The sequence below is a fragment of the Furipterus horrens genome, unplaced genomic scaffold (genome assembly GCF_987537825.1).
Source record: "Furipterus horrens unplaced genomic scaffold, mFurHor1.1.pri manual_scaffold_6, whole genome shotgun sequence".
Lineage (NCBI taxonomy): Eukaryota > Metazoa > Chordata > Mammalia > Chiroptera > Furipteridae > Furipterus > Furipterus horrens.
The window spans coordinates 101,344,943-101,362,949 of NW_028327176.1; positions in this window are offsets into that span (position 1 = coordinate 101,344,943).

The window sequence follows — 18,007 nt, forward strand, 5'->3', positions numbered from 1 at the left end:
ATAGCCACATTTCTTATAGGTATAAAAACAATAGAGATGATTAAGTTTTTTCAATTATCTTCCACAAAATGTGAATTACCTCTCCTACCAATTATGGATTTTTAGAATGTTTAATTACTGGATGTGCAAATGGATACAATTTACTATAGAAATATGATTGTTTCCTGAGATATTGATTTTTCCCAAATTCCAATCTCTTTTCCACTGCACTCACCTGTGCTCCTGGTGGGGAAGAACAACCTATAAAATAGTTTGCTTCTGTTGCTCTTACTGTCTGATTGCTTTTCTTGACCAGGTATTTTCACTCAAGTATTGTTTTCTTCTCTCTTACTATCCTGCATCCAAGCAGACACCTCTTTTGTATCATTCCTCAAACTGTATGTATTTACCAGTGAGGTATTATTTGTAAGGACTCAAGGCAGTATTTCTAAAAGGTTATTGTACATAAGCATCACTAAAGAGGATTTCTGCCTCCAAATCAGAGACTTTGGTTAAATAGGCAACTGGTGTGTCTTAGAAACCTCCAATTTTATTGAGCTGTAATTTCTGGAAACATTTATGTTTCCATCCAGAAAGCCCTTAGACAAGACCTTCTTTTATAGCCATCTACTCAAATGTATTCTAACAATCATTTATTCCTTCAACAAATATTGAATCTCTAATACCTATAAGCTGCTCCATTTGGGTTATATCAGTAAAAAGAACAGAACAAATTCTGCCCTCATGGACTTCCTTTCAAGCAATAGAGATAGCCTATATATCGTCGTCGGCAGCCGTCCGTCTCGAGAGACGATGGTGTAGCTTCTTAAGAGTCTATCTGCACCGCCGAGAATGGCTGTGCAGTCCAACTCGGGAGTGACACGGTATCTGTCTCCTCCCGTGTTGAATCGACATCTTGCGATGACGCTGGAGTGTCCTCTCCAGTGAAGCTGAAGCTACAGAGCCTGGGCAGGGTGATATGGAGGGTCTTCTGTTGCCCATGCAGCAGACCCCCCCTCTCTTCGCAGCTGAAGGGTCCAAGGGAAAGATGGAGTCAATACAGCTTGGCTTCAGGTGCGCCGCAGGAGTTGCCGGTGTTGACTACAACGTCGAACCGCCTTAGGGACTCTGGCTCCGGATTTTCTGTCAGGGTTTACTCCCTTAGCCTTTCCCTGAAGAGGTATGCCGCAAGGCAGCGGAGGTTTTTTGGAGTCAGAGTTTTCCTTCTCTGATGATAGCCTATATACATAGCATATTAAATAACTAAATTTTATGTAGTGTAAGTGCTATCAAAACGAAGAAAGTAGAGTCAGCTAAGAGGCTGAGGGATGTGAGTTAGGTGGAACAAGATAACAATTTAAGTACCCTGCTAAGGATAAGCCTCATTGAGAAGATGACATTTAAAAAATGATTTGAAAGAGGTAAGGGAGTTAGGCATGTGGATACATGGGGAAAGAGCATTCTGGGAAGAGTAGTGGTTAAGGAATGCCAGGGTGCTTGGTGTGTCTGGTGTGGACTGAGCAAGGAAGACAGTTTATCAGGACTTTAGCAAAGAACTAGGAAGCCAGATTCTGTAAGGTCTTTTGACCCATTGTAAGGACTTGGCATCTCGTCGTCGGCAGCCGTCCGTCTCGAGAGACGATGGTGTAGCTTCTTAAGAGTCTATCTGCACCGCCGAGAATGGCTGTGCAGTCCGACTCGGGAGTGACACGGTATCTGTCTCCTCCCGTATTGAATCGACATCTTGCGATGACGCTGGAGTGTCCTCTCCAGTGAAGCTGAAGCTACAGAGCCTGGGCAGGGTGATATGGAGGGTCTGCTGTTGCCCATGCAGCAGACCCCCCCTCTCTTTGCAGGTGAAGGGTCCAAGGGAAAGACGGAGTCAATACAGCTTGGCTTCAGGTGCGCCGCAGGAGTTGCCGGTGTTGACTACAACGTCAAACCGCCTTAGGGACTCCGGTTCCGGATTTTCTGTCGGGGGTTTACTCCCTTAGCCTTTCCCCTGAAGAGGTATGCCGCAAGGCAGCGGAGGTTTTTTGGAGTCAGAGTTTTCCTTCTCTGATGTGCCCTGACTGGAAGATCGAACCAGCGACACTTAGCTCGCAGGCTGACGCTCAATCCACTGAGCCAAACCAGCCAGGGCTTACTTGGCATCTACTCTCAATGAAATCTGGTCCCATTAAAATATTTTAAGTAGAAGAGTGACACATTCTGTCTAATTTTTAAAAGATCACTCTAGCTGCTGTGTCAAGAAGAAACTTTAGAAGGGCAAAGGTGGAAACAAGAAGCTCATTCCTGCAGTAATTTGCAGGCAAGAGATGATGGTGTCTTGAGACAATAGAAGACATCAGAGAGTCCTGAATTTGTGGATATTTATTCACAGGAAGAAGAAATAAAACCACTCAGGCTTTCAGCCAACATCAGGAAGGATCAGTGCAAAGAATCAAAGGGAGGGGCTTAAAATAGTACTCTTAGAAGCAAGATAGGAGCCTAGATATTAGCCAGTGGTGGGTTTCTGGCCATAAGAATAACACAAGGATCCAGGTGCAGGATGCAGTTGAAGGTCAAAGAGTGACCTACAGTAAAGTTGATGATAAACAAATCACTGAGCAGTAGGAAGAAAGATTCTTATATTCTCCTTTACAAAGGGAAAGAAGTGTTCCACAGCTTGACAAATGTTCTATTTTCTTATGGCTCAAAATGGTGCAGGTTAATGGTCTGATGTGTATAGAAGAGACCATATTCATGAATTTTCTTTCGGCTCAAACTGATTTCACAAGAGATACCCTGTTACAATCTAAATTAACCTAAAAAAGCTCATAAAATTTGTCAAGGTTTATAAATGAAGATGTAAGTAGAATTCATTATGAGGTATATGAATAGAAACCCATACATTTTGTAGAAATTACATAAAGGGAGAAGCATTGATTTCAGGAAAAATCATTGTTTTTCCATAAGATTTTTTATTGATTTTTCTCCTATTTAAACACTGTAGATCTCATGGGCCTAAGGTGATATTTCTGTTCAGATATTTGAATTTTGTTTCAGGAAGAGCTCCACAATACCAGTTTTTACATTTTACTTTTTTTTCAATTGAAAAGGCTGTCAGAATTGCTAAAATATGAAGGTAAATATTATTCCCATTTCTAAACAAAGTAAAAATAAATAGCAGTCAAGAAATATTCATTTGTTAGTAGTGTCATCTGAACTTAGAATTCCTGAAATGGATTTTCCCAGGGGAGCCTTGGAAGTCTTTATACTGGACTTTGCTACACTGACAGACATCCACTTTACTTCAGTAGATAATAATACTCACAAGTTCATTAAGGAGTTATTCAAAACACAATTTGGAGCATCATGAGACTAAAATAGTTCCTATATTTTAATGTCATCAATACAAAACTCTAGTTTCTTCATTGAACCTTGATTTGGCACCATAATTTACCAATAATGAAAGTCAGGATAAATAACCAATTTTGAATAAATTTCTGTAGCTTATAATTTGTCTCTTGGATATATTAAACCCCTTGCTCAATTGACAATAGAAGGTATTTTTTCCCAGATATGCCAAAGAAGTAAGTACATTGTGAATGCTGTCTCTATTTTGTTTTGTTTAGTTTTGTTTTTTAAAAAGACCTTGAAGCAGTTCAGTCATATGCCTCTGGAAGATCTCCAGAACACTTGTAAGAGAAAATGACAAACATCTTAAACAATTTCTCCCTAAAGAATAGCAAAAGCTATTTCTTTAGTGTCATCAAGTAAGATGTTGATTCATCACAAGGTTATACATTATTATAGAAATTTTGCTATCTCCTTCTAACCATTCTAAGATATACCATATTTTCTCTTTTATGTTTAATAGAAAATTATCTGAAAACCTTTAAATGCATACCGATTATTATATTGTGCTTTCTACTGGATCTAGAAAGGTTAAGCCAATTCTAGGAAAGAAGACATTTAGGCTTGAATGTCAGATAAGATTATTATTTCCCAGTAAATATTAGAGGAAAGGCATTAACTGAAATAACTTAAAAAATATTTTAGTTATTTTAGAGAGAGGGGAAAGTAGGGAAAAAGAGAGGGAGAGAGAAACATCACTTGCATGCCCTGAACTGGGGACCTCGCCTGCAACCTAGTCATCTTCCCTGACTGGGATTCAAACCAATGACCCTTCATGTCACAAGCTGGTGCTCAATCCACTGAGCCACACCAGCCAGGGCAAAATAACTTTGTTAAGTATGCTTCTCTTGTATGCTTGTGTATTTTTAAACAGACTGCTTCTAAAATTATTCAACTAATTATTTTTATACATTTTTCTCTTTTAGGTATTTGGAAATAATATTTATAAGGGAATGACAAATGTATACTCTTGTGTTCCAATCATCATTAAGGTGTTTTTAAATACATTATATGACTTTCTAAAAATCACAATAACCTATGGAAAGGAGAAAAGGCTCAGGGATATTAAATGATTGCCTAAATTACCATGCTTGTTAAAAGAGTTCCTACTTTTAATACCCTACTTTGAAATGTAAAAAAACACATTTAAAAAAATTTACCTTGGAATGTAAAAGCACACATTTTTAAAAATTAAGAAGTATCTCCAGTCACAAGCTTCTACATATATCAGGACATTTGCTACAGGTATCAAATAACTGATTCTGAAGTCTCAGTAGATTGCTGAATATTTCTTTAGTGCCTCATTCTTGTGATGTGGTATTAAATATTTCACTGACTTGATTTCACTCAAATTATATCAATTTAATTGCTTTGCCCCCAAAGTCTGCCAAATTCACAAACTCATTGAAAAAAAAAAATTCCAAACTAATGACTAGGTTATTTGAATCCACAGATTAAGCAACTAGTTGTTTTACATCTTTTTTTTTTTTTTTTTTTGTAACTGTTTTCCTTTGAACCAGTTATTATGCTAGTAGTCTATTATGGTCATGTATTAAAAGCTTTCAGAAAGACGGTTAAAAAGAATGCATAATGCTTTATAAATGGGGTGAGCGTGGTGGAGAAAAGTGAAAAGATTTACTTAACATTATACTGCAAAATAATAAAAAATAAAAATGAATCTAGTTTCGTTGATTAAGTTCTCATGAAGAGAATTAGCTTCACTTACTCTCTACAATGGAGAGTCTTTGCCTTACTGATGATTTTTTTCTACCAATTTTCATGTGTGAAATAAAAATAGCTTTATTGAGAAGAATAACGATTGCTCCATTCAGGGACAATCCTTGTGCTATTGGTTCCAAAAAATGGATCCAAATACTTTTTAAATCATATTTCCTTGTGGATACTAATGGCATTTTGGAACAATGATGGCATCCCATTTGGCAAATAATAGAGGTGAAAGGCAAGCCTTAATACAAATATTTTCTTGTCAATATAATTGCAAAGCACTCAGTTGCCTGTAATTTGTGATTACTATATTCATCAAAATATGTTCACGGACACATCTTTTTTTTTTTTTTTAATCTTTACCACAGGATATGTTGATTGATTTTAGAGAGAGAGAGAGAGAGAGAGAGAGACAGACAGACAGAGAGAGCGAGAGACAGAAACATAGATGTGAGCGAGAAACATTCATTGGTTGCCTCCTATACAAGCCCCAACCAGGGATCTAACCCACAACCTAGGTGTTATTCCCTGACTGGGAATTGAACCGACAACCTTTTAGTGAATGAGACGTGCTCCATCAGACTGAATCACCTGGCTAGGGCTGGACATATCTTCTTAAACAGAAGTTTTCCTATAATCACATGGCGAGGCTTTCTGTTTTATTATTTACCCTCAGTGTTTGTGTTGCCCATACACTAGACACACTGATTAGTGTATTTTTTATATTCATTGGCAGAGAAGTGGCAGGGTGAGAGAAATGCAATAGTAGCAAGAAATGTAGCTTCTCAGAGGGCAAATATTTGCAGCTTGACTGCTTTCATCAGAAGCCTTAACTTGAAGTTCAACAAGAGCTAAGATGGTGCTTTACACAAAGCCATACAGCTGAGCTGCATCATTTGTTTTAGATTAAGCTGGAAAGGACACAGGATGTTTTAAAGGTATTATCCAGTATATTGGAAACACTGTAGACAAACTCTGCTGTAAGCCTCTCTGTAAAATACTGAAACAAAATTTTGGTAAGTGTGTCACCTTTAATACCTAAGATTATTGATGTGACCTGATAATTTACAAAGAAGTTTTCAAGTTAGCTTCCCATATGCTAATAGCTTGTTTTGCTCAAAACTTTTATGAAAATACCGTCCTCTATCCCTGGATTTTAGTTTAGGAGGCAGGATTGAAAGAAGCAGACAAAGTCAGTTGGAGAGTAGAAGATCTCCCTCTGACTCTGCTCCTAAATTTGATTCAAGTTGATTCAAATTATGTGTCCTTGTGGCACCTTAGTCTTCTCATCCATGACCTGTGGGGTTGAAACAGAAGAACTCAGAAGTGCTCTCAAACTCTGGCCCTTGGCCAAATGTCTTTAAAGGTGTATGAAGGTGGAGTAGCCCAGCTTCCATTTTTCCTGTCTCTACCAACATAGAGCTCAGGAACAGAAGTGTCATATCTTTGTTCTCTTGACCCATCCTCAAGCTCATCATTTATTGATTCCATGTTTCTCAGTAGCTGGCTAGGGTTCTGAATATTTTAAGTTGAGAAGATGCCTACTACAGGTGTCTCTTCCTCCTCTGCATACTGATATTGGATTGTAATCATGAAGAGGATGAAGATAAACAATTGAGAAAAACAGGAGTTGAACACATTTTTTTTTCTTTTAAAGGAGCAATAAAGTGTGGCTGAGAGCATGCATGCACACACACACACACACACACACACACACACACACAAATCAATGAAGAGCAAGAGACAGCAAGAGTGGAAGAGAAAGAGGAAACAGACCAAGAAACGATCAGAAGAAAGTGGGTTTAAATTTTAGTTCTGCCATGCATTAAGTGCTGAGGATCTGAGCGGATTGCTTACTTAACATCTATTCTAACTTTCTTCCTGTGTGTCATTAAACATACATTCCCCAGATTCCTTTCCAATTAAAGTTCTAAGTACAATTTAGGTTATACCCTTAAATGCCCCTACATGAAAGGTATCAAAACTAAGGGGGGGAGAGAGGCAAGGCATGAAGCTTCTATTTTGTGTTCAGAAGTCATGAGATTTTGTATCCCTCAGCTCTAGAAACACATCTTTATAGAGTAAGCAGGTTGAGTAGGCAAGTACCATGTCATAGCAGACACATCAGATCTCATGGTAACAGAGATTTGGAGTGTTGCACATAGAGTTCATCCCTTAAAGTTCATCAATTGTCTGTTTCTTCAGCCTTCCTAACAATTCTGTAAGTCATCTGTTATGCCATAATCAATTAGATTTTCCTTAACTTTGCTAGAAGTTATTGTTTTCTTCAGTCAAACCTGGATAATTCAGTTTATAACCTTGATACATTACATAATTTCTATAGATCTAAGTTTATTTCTCTGTAAAATATAAGCAAACTAAAAATATTTTATAAAATTATTGTTCTTTGCAATAAATAAGATAGTATATATGAAGTGCTTAGCACAATAATTAAAATATTGAACATTCAATAAATATTTGGTATTAACATAATTATTACTCTAAAAAGGTGGAGGAAATAGCATAACTCTTCTATTCTAGCTATGTCCTGATCATCGCACACATACACACTCAAACCTGGTAATATAAAATAATTATTTTATAACGTTATAAATTCTATTGTTTAGAGATTGAGAAAGACCTATTGGATTGCTTATCTCTGCTCCAGAATGTCTAAGGCTCCAGCTCAGAGCACTTAAAGGCAGAGGCAATTGAATGGCAGGGCACAATTATTACCTGAAAACTCACAAGTCTGGCACCTGGAGTTGAAGGACAGGAAAGCACAGCACCCACACATACAGGGGTGGGCAAAAGTAGGTTTACAGTTGTAATACAATAATCAATAAATACTAACATAAGAATAAACTCTGTGTTTTACATACTGACAGCTATAAACATACTCTTGCCAGCCTCTACATTTCTCAGTGTGGCTTGATTTGTTCAGAGCACGGCAGCATTCATGGTAGCTCCATGAAAAATTCCTCAGCACAATTTCAGCAAGCCAAATTTTACAGTATATACCACAACATTACTATATTATGAATAAATAGAGTTTATCCCAGAAATGCAAGACTGATTTAAGATTTAAAATTCAGCAAATAGAATGATTCTCAAGTGGAAGACACTTTTGAAGAAGTAGATGGATATTTTCTAAAAAATAAAACATGTATAATACCAGACAAAATTTTCAAAAACAACCTTTTCAGAGCTCGAAATTTAATCAGAGGCATACAAAAAGTTTTAGCAGTATTTATTTTTGGAAAAGTGCTATAGATTTTGTAAGAACAGAGATTGTAACCTTACCTGGAGCTATTCCCATCTCTTTACCCTCTCATTTAATTACAAGAATGGTAGTTTTACTAATATAGATATGGCCCCGAATAGGGACTGCTCTTTAGCTGGAGGTAATAGACTTAATTAGGAGAGGAAAGAGTGAGAGCCTAAGGCCTTGTCAGCTAAAATTGTGACTTCATGAGGAATGGGGAAACCCAGAGCTTTGACTCTATCATTTTAGTTGCAAAGAGGGATAAATTAGTCTGAAAGTTTGTTGTCTTTTCCTTCCTTCCTTCCTTCCTTCCTTCCTTCCTTCCTTCCTTCCTTCCTTCCTTCCTTCCTTCCTTCTTTCTTTCCTTCCTTCCTTCCTTCCTCCCTCTCTCTCCCTCTCTCTTTCTTTCATTTTTTTGGTAGTCTGAAAGTTTTTGATGAAACCACGAGCTAGTAAAGGAAACTAGGGAACTAGTGGAGGAGACCTAAGATAGCCAATTGTAAAGTTAAAGTAAAGAAAATTTTAAAAGCTCGTTGAGTTTTGAGTGCATTTTCCAACATACATGGACATTGCATGGCACAGGGAGGGAGCGCATGATACCTGTGCAAGTTGTTCTTTCCATGATCTAAACAATAAGATATGAACAAATAGTGATGATCCCTAGGAATCCAGTCTTAAAATATAAAAATAAATATTTGAAAACACGAGAAGAGATATCAAAACCTGAACAGAAGATACATTCTGCAGTTAAGTGCAGGCAAGCTTGCTTCCATTTTTTATTCAATATGGTACTAGAGGTTAGGGACTCTGCAAAAAGGAAGGAAAATAAAATACATATACATTGGAACTTAATACGTAAAATGATTTTTGTTTAAAGATGATCTAATTTTATATGCAAAAAAATCCTAAGCAATCTGTTTTTATAAAAATAACTCCTGGAACTAATAAGTTCTCAGAATTAAAATTACAATAAAAGATATGAAACAAATGTAGGTGTTTTGAAAAGACTGAAAAAAAATTATAGATAAAGGAGAAAGGGAGGAGGTATAGATAAAGTGTATGTGCTTATTAATATTAATGTAATATTTCACAATAAAAACAGAAAAAAATTAAAAAATTATTTTTCACAGTTGGCCTCTTTGAAAAATGTAAACTCAATCGAAAAGCAGTGGAAAGATCTGTTTTCTTTTTTTTTCTTAAATATTTTATTTATTTATTTTTAGGGAGAGTGGAGGGGAGGGAGAAAGAGAAGGAGAGAGAAACATTGATGTGAGAAACTTCAATCAGCTGCCTTTCACATACCCCCAATTGGCCCGCAACCCAGGCATGTGCCCTGACCAGGAATCAAACCAGCGACCCAACCTTTAGATTTGCACAATGATGCTCAACCCCCTAAGCCATACCAGTCAGGGTGAGCTTTGTCGTTTTTAATGTTATTGTTGTTTTGGTTTAACCAGGGACATCCAAGACTCTGATTTGAAAATACTCCAGTATGAGACAATGCCCTCTCCGAAGAGCTAAAGGACTCTGAAAAAATTACCCAGTTGCAAAGAATCAATAATATCATACTTAGGTTAACCTACAGATTTGTTTCCTTACATTAATATGTATTTTTGTTTCAATCAGAGAGACTATATTATCAATATGTGTTTTAACTCAATATATGAGCTATAATAGTATGCAATAGCTGAAATTCGTAAGTACAAAGCATGGATGGGAAAAATGAAAAAGCAGAAAACATGAAAATGGGTAAAATGAGGCCAGAATTAAAGGCTAGTGCATAAATATCAAAGATATGGAGTTCAGAATTCTACCAAAGAGACGAAAAAATGTATTATGGAAAATGTATCTGGAATCTGAAGATAAATTACTTTACAGATGTGTGTAATAAATGCAATCAAATTACAGTTTTTACTTCTATTTGTTTTGACATTGAGAAATCTTCTTTTAGTGTGAGAAATGGTGTGAGAATATACAAACTGCAGTTGGCAGTAACAAGATAATCAGAACAGAGAAGTAAAGGACTGTGGTTTCTCCCAATTACTTAAGAAAATAACTTCTCCAGGTTGGTCAGATGGTTAGTCTTTCAATGATAACTTACATAAATCAAGCAGTCTTCTTCCTCTTCCCTAGACAGTTAATATTTAAACATAATATAATGTTAATATTTTCACACATATTACCCAATTATACTATTAAGTGAAGTAGTTAGGGACCTAGGTCTGTGAGTGGAATTTGTGCCATTTGTTGCTGGGTCAGTGGCAGATGCATATTCCACTCTTTGTCCAATTTCTTTTCTGTTTCATATTCCGGCTTTTATACATCCTTACTGTTTCCACCATTTTTCCATGTTTATGTCATGGTCTTAAAACTGTCATATATTTAAAAATGATGGTAAAATACCGCATGTGATAAACAGATAATATGCACATCTAAAATTTAGGTTGTCCTCAGCAAAGGTTATAGTAAGCATGTGTGTGTGTGTGTGTGTGTGTGTGTGTGTGTATGAGAGAGAGAGAGAATATTAGGAAAATTGATTATGATTCTAAACTTTGGGTGTAGTGGATGTTATGCTCTTCCAGCACTCCCTCCCCAAGAATGAAGCATTTATTGCTGCAGCTGCAAGAGTGATGATGGTAGCTGATAGCTGTTAGCTAAGTCTTGCTCTGGTACTTGGCCTTGGCTGAACAGAGCTGTTTTACTCAAGGTTATAATTGGTAGCTTCAGGGGGATAAATTCTCAGTCCCATTTTTCCAGTTTTGGACAACTCCAAAGAGCCATCTCACCTCTAGTGGTCTGCATATAATCAGCTGAGGACTTTATTTCAAATTTATCACAATCCAGGTATCACCTCTTCACAGTCCTGCTTCCTTCTGTCCCTTAAATGTGTCAATCTTAAGACTATTCTCTAATAAACCTCCTAGTTGCAAATCTTTAGCTGAGTCTGCCTCCTAGGGAATCTGGACTGAGATATTTGATATCAAACGTAGTACAAGAAAATAGGATTTTAGAGCTGGGCCAACCACCAGCTCACCAGCAATGAGAACCCCATGTCTGGTGATAGGTGGAATATAAATAGCCTATTGCAGATGGTAGTGCTGCAAGTTTATATTTTCATATGGAAGTTAACTATTATGATATCTCCAATGGAAAGAATGAACTGGCAAGTGAAGTGTATCAGGTGTTCAAGAAATATGAGAGCAACAGAAATGATAAGGAGTGAGAAACTAGAGCATTTGATACATTGGCAACAATCCATGAAAGGCCCGGGATACATAACAAATTAAAGGTTGAGGACCTTCTACACAGCATATAAAGAGATTTTTATCTCCTGCAATCAGAGGATGAAAAGAGCCTGGGATATAGCCCACCACTTAATTAAAAAGTAGCAGAGCTATATAAATTTTCAAACTTCAGAGTTGTACTCGACCAGGGTAGAGTCCCTGATAAAGAAAACGGAGCCCTGAAACATGGATCAGTGACAGCTACATGAATGGAACTCTTTGGCTTTGCAAAAGTTGGCCCATTTATTTCTGGTAAAGGTTGAATCCCCATTTGTTTGTAGACAAAGCCAAAGTCTCTCTGTCTTGCAAGGTGTATATATCTCTTGCAGCTCTCCTGCACATTCCCTGCTGGCCATCAGGACAATATTTAGAGTTAAGGCCTAAAAAACTGCAAGATGGTATGTTCTCTGGGATTTCCTAAGGGACACCACTGATCATTGCTCTAGTTTGAGAAAGGAACTGGCATCGATGAGGACAGTGGTGGCTGTCCTCTGTAGGACACGACTTGTAGTACGGGGTGTTATAGAAAAGCACTAAAAATAATGGAAGGCAGATGGTGGTGTTTAATCAAACAAGATTGTAATGACTAGTAAGATCAAAGAGTCTGCTGGGGCCTAACCCATGGAGAGCTGTGGAAATACTGAATGGAACCTGGTACCTATAGAAACAAGTTAGATGGGCAGCCAAAAAGGTTGTTGCTCAGTCTCCAAATTCAAAATAAATCATGTGTAATTAACCGAGAGGCTGAATGCAGTCACTCCAATAAAAAGACACAGTTTCTTGCCTGACTTCCAGACCTCATTTAGTTTTCAGACCCAGGAAACACAACTGAAGGATAAGTAGGCTCCCTGGGAGGAATGTTCTGACAATATCTCAGCAACTACATAGGTGGGGTAATGATTTCTGCAGCCCTCTCCCCAAAATACATATAGCCATTTACTTGGGCCACTGTACAGTAGATAAAGGCTAGTACCCACAGATTTTTAGGACTGTTTGGCACAGGGCTGAACAGAAACATCACCATGGCTGCACTTTTAGAGGCATTAGAGGAGTTTTCAATGGACTCCTGGACTCAGTGGGTATGGTAAGTCAGTAATCCCACCTGGTGGTCATATCCATCTGCATATGCACAATTGGAGTGGTCATACTTGGTAACTGACAGAAACTTCAATCGATTGCTTCAAGTGTAGGCTAAGGACAATTAGAGTAGGGAAAGAAATGTAAAAAATTCTAAAAAAAATTCATCTGTCTCAGTGAGATATAAATAAAGGTATTCATTGGAAAAGTACATTTCCACTAATACCAGGAGATATTTGAAGATAATGGTGGTGGAAATTTTGGTTTCTGAAGGAGAGTAATTAAGTGATTTACAATTAAAAGTAAAAGGTATATCATAATTTTACCAACTACAAAGTAGGCACATTTATTTGCTTTAAAACCAAGGTAAATTAGTAGTTTTAATTCAGAAATATTTTTACATTTTATAGAATGTAGATGCTTCTGATCTTAAGAGATTTCTAAGAAAAAAATGTTATTTGCATTTGTAAAACACAAAAAATTGTGAACTGCTTCTGGATTTCAGAGATGATAAAATGTGTGAAAATGTGAATATAAATTATTGTATGAGTTACTAAATCACCAGGCCTTCGATATGAGCCTGAGTGTTTCAGGGAGCACACAAGATTTGTCTTGATTTTGTGTTTATGCTAGATGTAGACCATTCTATTATCTTCTAGGCACAATGCAAAAAGCACTCATTCCTCCTGCTTTAGTAACTAAGAAGTATTAAGTTATATGAGTATATATTAAGTGAGATGTTCTCATTTTTATTTAAAAAAATGACTGTGTTTTCAATTCTGAATAAAGTTCTAGGCCCTGAGGATAATCTGATGGTAAATGAAAGAGAAAGCTATTTCTACCTTACACATGCCTCATATAGACTATGATTTTCACAAAGCAATGCAAACGTATATTCTGTCTTCTTTAGGGGAATAAAAGTTCAAAAGATCCAGGTCCTAGTCTTTGGAAAGGGGGAGCTTAGCCCATCTTTATGTCTGACATACAGTCCTGCACTGCATGTGAGACACAGAGAGAATCCAGGCATTCACAAAATTTTGCTGACCCTTGAGATCTGGACATCGTAAACATTTTCTACAAAACCCAGACTTTAAGATAGTCTTGAGCAAATGGGCTCATAATAAAGTATACTTAAATATTCATAGGGATTGTTATGAGGGACAGATTTTAATTAAGGACAGCTCCAGGAGGTGTATGCCTTCATGAGAGAAGATAAATTCCAAAAATTTCCAGACTTTGAATCCTGTATTAGTTTGCTGGGACTGCCATAACAAAGGGACACAAACTGGGTGGTTTAAAGAACAGAAACTTATTTTCTCTCGATTCTGAAGGCTTGAAGTCCAAGCTCAAGGTGTCAGCATGGTTGGTTCCTTCTAAGGACTTCCCTCTTTGGCTTGTAGATGGCCATCCTCTGTCTGTCCTCATGTGGTCTTCCAGTCATATTGGATTAGGGCCCATCCTAATGAGCTTATTTTACCATAATTAATTCTTTAAAGGCTTTATCTCCAAATAGAGTCACAGTCCAGGTACTGAAGGTTAGAATTATGTTATATGAATTTGGGGTGGGGTGAGGCACAACTCAGCTAATAACAGACTCCAAGAGACTTAGCCTTCTAAAAGAATTTAAAATCACAGAGCTCACAGGAGTTACACGGGTAGTAGTAACTCCCATGCCATGGTCCTGGCCTGTGATGTTGGGAGTTCAAGTGATTGTGACGTATGTCTCTTATGTTTGATATAACTTCAGAGTTTTTGAGCCAAGGTGTTCTGGGCTTAGAGATAGTGTAACTGAATGCAGGTCTGGCTGCCTGCCGCTTTGAAAGTCACCACTTGAAAGGCAGATGTGATGTAAAGGAAAGTGGTTTTATTCAGGTGCTGGCAACCTGGAAGATGGACTCTCATCTCAAAGCTCATCTTAACATCTCAATGCAGGCAAGTGTTTTTAAAGGGAGAGAGACAAGAAGAACAGAGAGGTCAGGGAGAGAGGCTGTGGACATGCAGGAAGTGTCCTTGCTTGTCCCAATATGGATCTTTAATGTCAGCATCCTGGAACTGGTCTGTCTGTGCCAGCCAAATTCCTGCAGTTGGTCAATCTGCATCAACCGAAGTCATGGTCAAGGCTGTTTCTTGTACAAGCAGGAACTGTAATGGCTGGCACCTGCAAAATGCGTACAAAGAAACTGTCAGTGTGTGAGTTCTTTTCATCGGTTTGTTAGTACATCTTATTTTAATTATAGTTGATGGTAAGTCTGTGTAGTATAAAGTTTTCATTCTACTGTTACAATAGAATGGAACTGAAGTTAGGTTTAATGCTCTGGAAGGCAAGTCGCAGAATTCACAGGTGTCTTCCATATCAATCAAGTAATGACACATAGGGATATAGAACACCCAGACTCTGGCTACTAAGTTTACAACTGCAACAAGAAATTTGGTGGTGGCAGTGTGGAAACAGGTGTGAAATGATATCCATTGAATGTCACATAAAAATATGGTTTGTTCTTTTCCACTGAATGTTCAATTCAAATGAAAGCAGCTGCCCAGTTGCTTGAAGGTGCGCTGCTCGATAACTTCATAGAAAAGAAAATGAGAAAGATCTAAGTAAACAAATAGTTAAAATAAATGATTTGGAACTCTGAAACTATTTTCTTAAATGTATGTTTAAATTTTTGGTTTTTGGATTTGAGTACTTAAACAGTGGCATAATACTTTTTTTTAAGACACTCCCTAAAGGCACTAGATTGAAAGAACCAGGAAATTCCTGATTACCATTAATCAGCTTTATGGCAGTCTATGAAGATTAAAGTTCTAAAGCGTGACTACATCAGTAACAATTCCGCACTTGCTACATTTACTTTAAAACTCTAAAAGGCAATGCTGATATTAAAGATCTTCATCTTTGAAATACAAAACTCTACTTTTCTTAGTTTCTCCCTGGCTGGTTTGGCTCAGTGGATTGAGCGTCGGCCTGCGAGCTAAGTGTCGCTGGTTCGATCTTCCAGTCAGGGCACATCAGAGAAGGAAAACTCTGACTCCAAAAAACCTCCGCTGCCTTGCGGCATACCTCTTCAGGGGAAAGGCTAAGGGAGTAAACCCTGACAGAAAATCCGGAGCCGGAGTCCCTAAGGCGGTTTGACGTTGTAGTCAACACCGGCAACTCCTGCGGCGCACCTGAACCCAAGCTGTATCGACTCCGTCTTTCCCTTGGACCCTTCAGCTGCGAAGAGAGGGGGGGTCTGCTGCATGGGCAACAGCAGACCCTCCATATTACCCTGCCCAGGCTCTGTAGCTTCAGCGTCATCGCAAGATGTCGATTCAACACGGGAGGAGACAGATACTACCATGTCACTCCCGAGTCGGACTGCACAGCCATTCTCGGCGGTGCAGATGGACTCTTAAGAAGCTACACCATCGTCTCTCGAGACGGACGGCTGCCGACGACGACGACGACTTTTCTTAGTTATTATTCCTTGAGATATTTAAGGCAGAACAGTTCTGTCATATTTATCCTATTCCCTCTGATATTTTAAAACCCCAGCAAATTATGGGAGTACATAGAAAGCAGAGCCATCTTCTTCATTTTTGTCCTAAATCTTAATTTACCTTTCTCTTAGTATCTCTGATGAGACTGCACCTGTGTTTGCTCTGTTAGTTTCTGACCTTTGAGTGCTGCCATAGATGGGTCATTCAGTTGAGATGAAAGTTGAAGGACTAAGCGTTAACTAGGCTGCTGCTGCTGCTTCTTTTCCCTTCTCCTCCCCTCCTCCTCCCCCTCCTCCTTTTTTGGAACCTAACTCTATAGTGTTGTTTCATCATCAGGGTTTCCCATTACAGAGGCTTTCTTTATTCATAGCTTAAAGTCATGCAGTTACCCTGTTTATCTGAAGAAGAAAAATTAAATAAAATAGAAGCTTTGTGGGGGGTGGGTTAATTAAAAGGAAAATTTAAGGAGACACTGTTAAGCTCAGTAGAATGGAACTTCCCAAGGACAATTGAGTTTTAAATATAAAATCATAATTGAAGCTATGATCAGAGAATATTATAACTAGAAGAGATTGATAAAAATAATTTACTACTTAACCTGAGGAAACTGAGGTCTACAGAAATTAATAGCTTATTCAATTACACTACAAGTTAATGTCAGAACCTGATTTAAGTGCATTTTGAATCCTAAATCACTAATCCTAATATTCTGCTATTTCTTTTTAAAAATATAGACTGCACCAATACTTTTAGCTTTATTAAGTTATAGTTGATATATAACAGTGTATAAGTTGAAGGTGTACAACTTGTTGATTTGACACATTTATATATTGCAAAATGGTTACCACCATAGTGTTAATGATCTGAACTAATCCATTGTGTTTTCACAGTGATTTACAGTTCACAAAGATATTTTTATACATGCTATATACATTGCTTTATTTCATTCTCAAAATGACAACAAATAGGAAAATATTTTAACCAATGAGTTATTTACAGATAAGGAAACAACATCAGGGACATGCAATAATTTGAAGATTCATATTTAGAAATATATTCAAGATCAAACCTATTCTATCTTACTATAGAGCTTTGACCATTCCAACTACTATAAGTCCAATGTCTAAAGTGATTTTTTGGTCAAGTACCTGGTACTACCTCAAACTATGTACAATTAGAATAATCTACAACTTCATAATCGTTTTCCAGGTCTACCATGCTGATTCCATTGTGGTGCTATTATTTTATTGGAGATGTTATTTTATTGGAGATGTGCTTATAGAACAGGTCCCACTATCACTGGGCACATACAATTTTATATTCTGAGTATATAAGATGCTATTTAAACCACATTTACAATCTTATCTTTGCTACCCCCCTTCTCTTGCTAGTAAAACATGTTGTGTTGGGTTAAAATTCATTTTATTTGTTTCCTCCCAGCAAATCAATAAGATTAATAGAAATAAAATTCACCTTCTTCATGAAAATTTAACTCAAAGTGCAAGTGGTTCCTCTTTTTTTAAGTATATTTTATTGGTTATGTTGTTAGAGTAGTCCCAATTTTTTTTCCCTTTGCTCCCCTCTGCTCAGTACTCCCTTCTCTCTAGCAATCCCACTCCCCTTAGTTCATGTCCATGGGTCTTGCATATAAGTCCTTTGGCTTCGTCACCCTTTCCTATACTATTCTTAACTTCCCCCTGTCTATTTTGTACCAACCAATTATGCTTCTTAATCCCTGCCCATTTCCCCATTTCTCCTCCTTCCTCCTCCCAGGTGATAGCCCTCCAAATGATCCCCA